This window comes from Cebus imitator, unplaced genomic scaffold (genome assembly GCF_001604975.1).
Source record: "Cebus imitator isolate Cc_AM_T3 unplaced genomic scaffold, Cebus_imitator-1.0 Scaffold170, whole genome shotgun sequence".
NCBI lineage: Eukaryota > Metazoa > Chordata > Mammalia > Primates > Cebidae > Cebus > Cebus imitator.
In genome coordinates this window covers 2,797,897-2,807,122 of record NW_016107485.1, presented here as the reverse complement: position 1 = coordinate 2,807,122, position 9,226 = coordinate 2,797,897, and the positions used below count along the sequence as shown (strand labels likewise).

The window sequence follows — 9,226 nt, the reverse complement described above, 5'->3', positions numbered from 1 at the left end:
AAAAAAAAAAAAAAAATTAGCTGCGTGTGAAAAATTAGCTGAGTGTGGTGGCGTGTGCTTGTGGTTCCAGTTGCTTGGGAGGCTGAGATGGGAGGATCGCTGGAACCCAGGATATTGAGGCTGAAGTGAGCTATGATTGTACCACTGCACTCTAGCCTGGGTGACAGAGCAAGACTCTGTCTCAAGAAAAGAAAGAAAGAAAGAAAGAAAGAAAGAAAGAAAGAGAGAAAGAGAGAAAGAGAGAAAGAGAGGAAGGAAGGAAGGAAGGAAGGAAGGAAGGAAGGAAAGAAAGAAGGAAAGCCAAACAAAACAAAAGGCCCACTTAGGACCACGCCATGGACCTGGCCACATCATCATGGAGAGTGGCAGTAGAAAACAGAGGACACTTTAAAAACTGACTACTTAGGCTGGCCACGGTGGCTCACACCCATAATCCCAGCACTTTGGGAGGTCAAGGTGGGCAGATCACCTGAGGTCAGGAGTTTGAGACCAGCCTGGCCAACATGGGGAAACCCTGTCTTTACTCAAAATACAAAAAGTAGCCAGGCATGGCGGCGGGTGCCTATAATCCCAGCTACTTGGGAGGTTGAGACACGAGAATCACTGAGGCAGGAGAATTGCTTGAACCTGGGAGACAGAGGTTGCGGTGAGCTGAGATCCTCCCCCGTGCACTCCAGCTTGGGTGACAGAGTGAGGCTCCATCTCTTTTTTTTTTTCTGTGCCTCTCACAAAATGTCTCAACAAACAACAACAACAACAAACCCGGAGTATTTACAGAGACTTGAGTCATTGACGGAGAGGCTATCTAAACCGAGACCAACTGCAGTGCAGTGATGAGGGTTTCTTCCCACTTCCCCGCGGAGAGGCAGGGGCTCAGGGCTCAGCAGATCAGCTGCAGGAAACAGAAAAGCAACATGTCTCCATGCGCCTTTCCTTGTAATTAATCTGCAGTGCTGCTACACATGCCACCGTTACCCAGGCCGAGCTCCGAAGCCTGGGGAAACAGAGCAAGGTTTCCGAGGCCTGGCTGGAGGCGACAGGCATGTAGAAAAGGGGTGCCGGGCCGGAGGAGGAGAGTAAATGTGTGAGTGGGACGAGAGTCCCCCAGGAATGGCCCCAGGCACAGCTGCCTCTGGGATGAGATGTAGAGAAATCAAATGCAAGGTTAACATCTTTATATACCCTGGGGGCAACAGAAGGAAGCTTTAGGAGAACCCAGAAAAGAGAGCTCAGAAGGAGACAAGTCTCCTAAACTGCTGGGTAGAGACAGGCTTTTTTTTTTTGAGACAGAGTCTTGCTCCATCACCCAGACTGGAATGCAGTGGCACAATCTCTGCTCACTGCAATCTCTGCCTTCCAGGCTCAAGCGATTATCCTGCCTCAGCCTCCCATGTAGCTATAATTACAGGGGTGTGCCACCACACCTGGCTGATTTTTTTGTACTTTTAGTAGAGATGGGGTTTCACCACGTTGGTTAGGCTGGTGTCAAACTCCTGACCTCAAGTGATCCTTCCACCTTGGCTCCCAAAGTGTGGGGATTACAGGCGTGAGCCACTGTGCTCAGCCTGGGCTGGTTGAGGTTAATACAGAAGGCAGGAATCCTTCTCTTCAGTTTACTTAGTCCTCCCCATAGCCCTCGGCGTTCTTTTCTTTCTCTCTGAGACAGGGTCTTGCTGTGTCACCCAGGCTGTACCGGAGTACAGTAGTGCCATCATGGCTCACTACCTCCCGGCTCAAGTGACCCTCTGACCTCAGCCTCCAGAGGAGCTTGGACCACAAGCTCGTGCCACCATGTCTGGCTAATTTTGTTTATTTTTTGCAGACATGTGGTCTTACCATGTTGCCCAGGCTGGTCTTGAACTCCTGCGCTCAAGGAGTCCCACCCACCTCAGTCTCCCAGAGTGCTGGGATTATAGGCGTGAGCCACTGCCCCTGGCAGTCCTCAGCATTCTTCAGATAAAACAAGGGCTGGGCATAGTGGCTCATGCCTGTAATCCCAGCTCTTTGAGAGGATCACTTGAACCCAGGAGTTCAAGACTAGCCTTGGCAACATAGTGAGACCCTGTCTTTATGAGAACAAAATGACGGAGTTGCTGTTTTCATATGAAAACTCAAGGAACCCTCAATAGCAAAAAAAAAAATCTTGTGAAAGAAGAACAAAGTTGGAAGTCTCATACCTCCCGATTTTAAAACTTGGTACAAAATTTCGTCTCAAAAAAAAAAAAAAAAAAAAAAAGGATGCCAAGGACAGAATCCGGGAGTCCACAGTGTGCATGGATTTGAACCTGGGTCTATCTGGCTCCACACTATGCTTTCCCTGCTATATCCCACTGCCTGGTTGAAGGAGGGAGGTGGAAGTTCTGAGGACAAGGGGACCTTCAGGTGAGGCAGGAGATCAAGTTCCTACAGCCCTCCTCGCTTAGGGGGAGATTTAATGATTGGCTGCCCTCATATCAAGAGAAGGGATGATCCCTCTCCTGCCTGGTTTGCTCATCCGAATGACCTCACAGTGGTGGAGGGGCATGACCTTGAGATGAAGCAGACCTGGGTTCATATTCCTGCACTAAGATCTTAGGCAAATCACTTAAGCCTGTGGAGCCAGAGCCTTTGATTTCATTCTTATAAAAATGGGGGCTGGGCACGGTGGCTCATGTCTGTAATCCCAGCACTTTGGGAGGCTGAGGCGGGTGGATCACCTGAGGTCAGGAGTTCTAGACCAGCCTGGCCAACATGGTGGAACCCCAGCTCTACTAAAAATACAAAAAAAATTGCAATGGCACAGTCTCGGCTCACTGCAACCTCTGCCTCCCAGGTTCAAGCGATTTTCCTGCCTTAGCCTCCCAAGCAGCTGAGATTATAGGTACCCACCACCACGCCCAGCTAATTTCTATATTTTTAGTAGAGTCGGGGTTTCACCATGTTGGCCAGGCTGGTCTCAAACTCCTGACTTCAGGTGATTCACTCGCCTCGGCCCCGCAAAGTGCTGGGATTATAGGTGTGAGCCACCGTGCCCCACCTCAATCAGCATTTTTTTTTTTTTAAATAAACAGGCATGAGCCTATGTCTGAATCAGTCAGCATTTTCAAGGTTAAATGCCCCGGGAGAAGCAAAGTAACTTCAAACCTGAACAGGTTTAAGAGGCTTGCTCAAGCAAGGTCACCGGGCCCTTGAACTTTGGTATTTTTTGTTGTTTGTTTGTTTGTTTTTATAGAGACAGGGCCTTATTATGTTGCCCAGGCTGGTCTTGAACTCCTGGCTTCAAGTGATCCTCCCACCTCTGCCTCCTGAAATTCTGGAATTAGAGGCATGAGCCACCATACCTGGCCAGAACTTTGGTGTTCTTAAACAAAAATCTAGAAAAGCTTTTCTTGTAAAGGAAACAGAACAGTCTCCTTGGGGGCTTGGCCTACCTGGCACCTCTGGGAAATATCAGAAAAGGCAGCCCAGGTTGGCGTGGCCCATGACATCAGTGTTGTAGTCCAGACACTGGGTGCCTGTCCACCCACCGTGGGGCAGGGCTCAGCCAGGTCCTCACCTGTAGGGGGCACATGCTCTCTCAGTGACGGTCACCAAGAGAAATAGTGCATTGACCTCAGTAAAAGAATGCCAAGCTCTTTCTTTCTCAAGTAATGTGGAGGAAAAGGAGCTCCTGCCAGGTGTAGAAGAAAGAAGAAAACCCGTTCTTGGCAGCAGGGGAGTCAGGTTGCCACAGCAACGAGCTTCTTCCAAGTCCACTCATTACATGGCTTTTGAATTAGACTTCCTCCTGTGCATACATCACGCTGCACTGATTCTCTTGTTTTCGGCCTGCTCCTTTCCCAGCTTCTCCCGGGGAAATCACCACAGAGGGGAGTCACTGACCCCTCCTTTCAAGGCTTGGTCCTGCGTGTCCCTGGGATGACACAATATTTACTTGTTGATTTACATTGGGAAGAACCTGATCTCTGTGCAGGGGGAAGAGCCCCCTCCTCCTCCGTGGGTGGGAGCATTGACTGGTATGACTTTTTGAGCAGCAATTTGGGACAATACAAGTGTATACCCTTTGGTCTCATGGTTCTGGGGCTTAACCCTGGCATGACAGCATTTTTGTATAACAGTCAAAAGCTGGAAATAACCTTCACATCCCTGATGGGAGATGGGTTAAATATCAGCTAAGCCACTAGACAGTTGATGAATAATGAGCTAGAGCTTATGTACCCATATGGAAAGACGTACTGTTAAGTTAAAAAAAGTAAGTTGTTCCAACTCATAGAAACAGAAAGAAGGGTGGCTGTCAGGACTGGGGGGAGGGGGAAATGAGGGGGGTTGTTTAATGGGTATAGAGTTTCAGCTTTGCAAGATGAAAATGTTCTGGAAATTGATTGTACAACAATGTGATTATAACACTACTGAATTCTAAACTTAAAAATGATTAATGGGCTGGGCACGGTGGCTCATGCCTGGAATCCCAGCACTTCAGGAGGTCAAGGTGGGCAGATCACGAGGTCAAAAGTTCAAGACTACCCTGGCCAACATGGTGAAACCCTGTCTCTATTAAAAATACAAAAAGTAGCTGGGCGCGGTGGTTCAAGCCTGTAATCCCAGCACTTTGGGAGGCCGAGGCGGGTGGATCACGAGGTCGAGAGATCGAGACCATCCTGGTCAACATGGTGAAACCCCGTCTCTACTAAAACTACAAAACATTAGCTGGGCATGGTGGCACGTGCCTGTAATCCCAGCGACTCAGGAGGCTGAGGCAGGAGAATTGCCTAAACCCGGGAGGTGGAGGTTGCGGTGAGCCGAGATCGCGCCATTGCACTCCAGCCTGGGTAACAAGAGCGAAACTCCGTCTCAAAAAAAAACAAAAAAAACAAAAAGTAGCCAGGCATGGTGGCACATGCCTGTAATCCCAGCTACTCGGGAGGCTGAGGCAGGAGAATTGCTTGAACCCAGGAGGTGGAGGCTGTAGTGAGCGGAGACCATGCCACTGTACTCCAGCCTGGTGGACACAGCAAGACTCCGTCTCAGAAAAAAAAAAAAAAGGTTGAGATGGTAACTTTTATGTCATATGTTCTTTACCACACAGAAAAAGTTAAGTTTCAAAATGGAATTGGGAGGAGACAAAATAAGCTGTTATCAGTGCTTCCCTTTGCAGCTGGGGAGCATTAAAGGGGGAAAATGTGTTACTTTTCATTTTATTCCCTTCTTTTGGAGAGCTTTTTTTTCCTGGATACAAAGTCTCACTCTGTCACCCAGGCTGGAGTGCAGTGGTAGGATCTTGGCTCACTGCAACCTCCGCTTCCCGGGTTCAAGCAATTCTTGTAATTCAGCCTGTAATGTAGCTGGGATTACAGGCGCTGGCCACCACACCTGGCTGATTTTGTATTTTTAGTAGAGACAGAGGTCTCGCCGTTTTGGCCAGGCTGGTCTCCAACTCCTGGTCTTAAGTGATCTGCCTGCCTCAGCCTCCCGAAGTGTGGAGAGCTTTTTAAAAATATATAATTAATTTCAGCCAGGCATGGTGGCTCACACCTGTAATCCCAGCACTTTGGGAGGCTGAGGCGGTTGGATCACCTGAGGTCGGGAGCCCAAGACCAGGCTGATCAACATGAAGAAACCCCGTCTCTACTATACTAAAAATACAAAATTACCTGGGCATGGTGGCACTACTGCACTTCAGCGTGGGTGACAGGGTGAGACTCTGTCTCAAAAAAAAAAAAAAATGGCGCTGGTAAAACTGAATTCCACATGCTAACGAGTGAGGTTGGACCCCTACCTCATACCATACACTAACATTAACCAAAAATGGGTCAAAAACCTAAATGTAAGAGCTAAAACTATGAAACTCTTAGAAGAAAATACAGGAAAAAGCTTCATCACATTGGATTTCTTAATGATTTCTTAGATATAACACCAAAAGCACAGGTAACCAAAGAAAAAATTGATAATTCATCTACATCAAAATTTAAAACCTTTGTGCAAGGAATACTATCAATAGAGTGGCAACCTTTGGAATGGGAAAAAACATTTGCAAATCTTAAATTTGATAAGCAGTTAATATGCAGAATATATAAAGAACTCTTACAATTAAAGAATAACAAAACAAACAATGGAATTAAAAATGGATGAAATACTTAAATAGGCATTTATCCAAAGAAGATATACAGGTGGCCAATAAGCACATGAAGAGATGTTCCACACTGCTAATTATTAGGGAAATGGAAATCAAAACTACAGTGAGATACAACTTCATACTTACTAAGATTGCTATAATGGTAAATCTTACTAAGATTTTTATAATAAAAAAGACCAGAAGGCCAGGCATGATGGCTCATGCCTGTAATCCCAACACCATTGGAGGCTGAGGCAGAAGGATTGCTTGAAGCCTGGAGCTTGAGAATAGTTGGGTAACATAGCAAGACATCGTCTCTACAAAAGACTTAAAACTTAGCTGGGCATGGTGGTACATGCCTGTAGTCCCAGCTACTCAGGAGACTGAGGTGGAAGGATCACTTGAACCCAGGAGGTGGAGGCTGCAATGAGCTATGATCACACCACTGCACTTCAGTCTGAGTGATAGAGCAAGACCCTGTCTCTGAATAAAATAAAAGGAAAGAGGGCTGAGCACAGTGGCTTATGCCTGCAATCCCAGCACTTTGGGAGGCCAAGGCGGGCAGATCACCTGATGTTGGGAGTTTGAGACCAGCCTGACCAACATGGAGAAACCCTGTCTTTAAAACAAATCATAAGGAAAATGAAAATCAAAACCACAGTGAATTATCAATTCACAACTAATTAAAAAAAAAAAAAAAAAAAGAACAAGTATTGGCCAAAATGTGGAGAAATTAGAACCATTGTGCGTTGCTAGTGGGAAAGTAAAATGGGACAACTGCTATGGAAAACAGTGTGGCAGCTTCTCAATGATTAAATGTAGAATTACCAGGCTAGACGCGGTGGCTCACACCTGTAATCCTAGCACTTAGGGAGGACAAGGTGGGTGGATTACCCAAGATCAGGAGTTTGAGACCAGCCTGGCCAACATGATGAAACCCCGTCTCTACTAAAAATACAAAAAAATTAGCCAGACATGGTGGCAGGTGCCTGTAATCTCAGCTACTCAGGACGCTGAGACAGGATAATCACTCGAACCCAGGAGGAGGAGGTTGAAGTGAGCTGAGATTGTGCCACTGCACTCCAGCCTGGGTGACAAGAGTAAGATTCTATCTCAAAAAAATCATGAATTTAATTAAATAAAAATAGAATTCCCCTATGATCCAGCAATTCCACTTCTGAAAGCAGAGACTTGAACAGATATTTGTACACTCACATACACAGCAGCATCATTCACAACAACTCAAAGATGGAGGGAACCCAAGCGTCCATCAACAGATGTGGATAAACACAGCACCGTGTATACAGTGGAATATTATTCAGCCTTCAAAGAGGAAGAAATTCCAACACACACAATGCAGACGAACCTCGAGGACATTATCTAAGTGAAATAAACCAGTCAGAAAAGGACAGATAGTGTATGATTCCACTTATGTGAAGGACTTAGAGTTGTCAAGTTCACTGAGACAGAAATAGAGTGTGGTTACTGCAGGCTGGGGTGTGAGGCGGTGGGAAGTGACTGTTTAATGGGTGTGGAGTTTCAGTCTGGGAAGGTGAAAACAGTTCTAGAGATGGATGGTGGTGACAATGGCGCAATATGAATGTACTTTAATGTCACTCAACTATTTTTAAATGATTGAAATGGCAAATGTTATATTTTATATATTTGATCACAATTTAAAAAATCTCTTCCCTGTTTATCTTTGGCCATCATCCCTGCCTGTTGAGGCGTCTGGGATCTGGGAGAGGCAGCCCACACCCTATTTTAGTATCAGAGCCTCCTGCACGATCCTTTCATCCCATTTTTCCCCCTATTATTAATTTATTTCATTTTTTTGAGATGGAGGCTCCCTTTACTGCCCAGGCTGGAGTGCAGTGGCAGGATGACTGCCACCTCCACCTCCTGGGTTGAAATGATTCTCCCCCCTCAGCCTCCTTCATAGCTGGGATTACATCATGCCCACTAATGTTTGTATTTTTAGTGGAGATGGGGTTTCACCATGTTGGCCAAGCTGGTCTTGAACTCCTGACCTCAGGCGATCCACCCGCCTCGGCCTCCCAACCTGCTGGGATTACAGATGTGAGCCACCATGCATGGCCTCCCACTTTTTTTTTTCTTGTTTCCTTTTTCCTTTTTTTTTTTTTTTTTTTTTTTAGTTTGAGCTATTCACACTTGCCTATTTTTACTTTTGTTGTTTATGGTGATAATGTTATATTCAATAATGTATTGCCAATGCGAAGTCAGGCTAAACATAGCCTCTAAACAATTTTGCATGAGATCTCATTTTTGCTTGACCTTTTCCTTTTCCCTGGATGAAAAGGAAAAAGTTTTTTTTTGCTGGGAGCCCTTTCTCAATAACTCCCTTGCGTAAGAATCCCTGACTCAGGTTCTGCTTCTATGGGGCTGACGACAACACCTCATCTATTTTCTTTCTTTATAAAATCATGGGGTGTAAAGAGTCCCTCCAGGCAGGAGTCTGGTTTCCTCCTGGGTAGGAGTCTGCTCCATTTTAGAAGCTTTCCAAGCAGCATCCCACTTCTCCACATGACTGTGGATGACTATCTTACCATGTGCTCAGGAGGGCTCCAGAGAGCATGTGAGCATGGATGGTGTGATCCCAGCCTCCCAAGTAGCTCTGTCCAGGTCATGTCTGCAGGGCGACATCAACGGGAAAACCACGCTTGCTCGGGCTCAGCAGGCCAAAGTCTCAATCCCATCTGGATTCATTTTCCAGGGCTGCAATAACAAAGTATCACAAATTGGGTGACTTAAAATGACAGAAATGTGTTGCCTCACAGTTTTGGAGGCTGGAAGGCCAAAATGAAGGTGCTGGCAGTGTCATGCTCCCCTGCAAAACCTGTAGGGAAGAATCCTTCCTGCAATCCTCCAGCTTCTGGTGTTTGCCAGGAATCCTGGCCTCCCTAGCAAGTACCAATTGCATCACTGCAATCTCTGCTTCTATTGATGCATAGCTATATGCCCCTACATGTCTTCTCTCTCTCTCTCTTTTTTTTTTTTTTTTTTTTTTTTAAAGAGTTCCACTCTTGTGGCCCAGGCTAGAGTGTAGTGGTGCGAACTCGGCTCACTGCAACCTCTGCCTCCCGGGTTCAAGGGGTTCTTCTGCCTCAGCCTCCC

The 9,226-nt window shown here is 46.3% G+C and overlaps 1 long non-coding RNA gene across 1 annotated transcript in view; it reads right to left on the bottom strand.

Moving 5' to 3' along the window:
- Positions 1 to 9,226, bottom strand: part of LOC108315397 — a 45,384-nt gene that overhangs the window by 23,558 nt on the left and 12,600 nt on the right. The window contains exon 2 of the long non-coding RNA XR_005202822.1: positions 8,659 to 8,827. This is a non-coding gene — a long non-coding RNA (uncharacterized LOC108315397). The remainder of the gene's footprint in view (positions 1 to 8,658; positions 8,828 to 9,226) is intronic.